Genomic DNA, 1,416 nt, shown 5'->3' with positions numbered 1-1,416 from the left:
TGTGTGACATCTTCGAAAAAAAGAAAAGCACAAGTTTGCTTCTTAGAGATGACACAGGAGTTTCTCTAAAGTGGACCAAATCCATGAACAAATATTGAAATTAATTTCCTAATGGGAAACTTGAAATGGAAGCACTTGCAATGTGACTAATGTACATGTGTGTGAAAATTAGTCATGCCATTTTCCCCTTTTCTGTTAGTCACCTCCACCACATGGCACAAGGGAATCAAACAAAAGTTTCAGAATTTCTTCTCCTGGGATTTTCAGAGGATCCAGAACTGCAGCCTCTCATATTTTGGCTTTTCCTCTCTATGTACCTGATCACAGTCTTTGGAAACCTGCTCATCATCCTGGCCACCATCTCTGACTCCCACCTCCACACCCCCATGTACTTCTTCCTCTCCAACTTATCCTTTGTAGATATCGGTTTCACCTCCACCACCATCCCAAAGATGCTGTGGAACATCCACACCCAGAGCCAAGTTATCACCTATGAAGCCTGCATCTTCCAGATGCATTTTTTCACACTCTTTATAAGATTGGACATCTTCCTCCTGACTGTGATGGCCTATGACCGCTTCGTGGCCTTCTGTCACCCCCTGCTCTACATAGTCATCATGAACTCCCGGCTCTGTGCACTGCTGGTGCTTATGTCCTGGATCATCAGTCTCCTGCATTCCTTGTTAGAAAGTTTAATGGTGCTGCAGGTGTCTTTCTGTACAATCTTAGAAATCCCTCACTTTTTCTGTGAACTCAATCAAATGATCCAACTTGCCAATTCTGACACTTTTCTCAATAACATGGTGATGTATTTTGTAGCTGTGTTCCTGGCTGGTGGTTCCCTCTTTGGTATCATTTATTCATATTCTAAGATAGTGTTCTGCATACATGAAATCTCATCAGCTCAGGGGAAGTATAAAGCATTTTCCACCTGTGCATCTCACCTCTCAGTTGTCTTATTATTTTATTGTACAGGTTTAGGAGTGTAACTTAGCTCTGCTGCTACCCACAGCTCACACTCAAGTGTAACAGCCTCAGTGATGTACACTGTGATCACACCTATGCTGAACCCCTTCATCTACAGTCTGAGAAATAAAGACTTAAAGAGGGGTCTGAAAATGCTCTTTGGAAAGGAAAATATAAAAGTGTCTATTGTCCTAGGGCTTGAGAAGTGCCTGTGATAGCAGAGCTCAAAACCTGAGCCAAATATTGCCAGTCTTTGATCAGATTATGAAAGTAGAACATGCCTCTTCTGTTTTTATTAGAGTTTATATTTCAACTTCTCTATACAATTTATTTAACTCACTTTTTTAATTTTTATTTTTACTTTATTTTACTTTACAATATTGTATTGGTTTTGCCATACATTGACATGAATCCACCACGGGTGTACATGCATTTCCAAACATGAACCCC

The 1,416-nt window shown here is 40.5% G+C and overlaps 1 pseudogene; it reads left to right on the top strand.

Annotated features, from left to right (window-relative positions):
- The first annotated feature begins 203 nt into the window (after positions 1 to 203).
- Positions 204 to 1,181, top strand: LOC138440639 (olfactory receptor 7A17-like; annotated as a pseudogene).
- Positions 1,182 to 1,416: the final 235 nt, after the last annotated feature.

The sequence above is a fragment of the Ovis canadensis genome, chromosome 5 (genome assembly GCF_042477335.2).
Source record: "Ovis canadensis isolate MfBH-ARS-UI-01 breed Bighorn chromosome 5, ARS-UI_OviCan_v2, whole genome shotgun sequence".
In the NCBI taxonomy this organism is placed as follows: Eukaryota; Metazoa; Chordata; class Mammalia; order Artiodactyla; family Bovidae; genus Ovis; species Ovis canadensis.
This window is presented reverse-complemented; position numbering and strand designations above follow the sequence as displayed.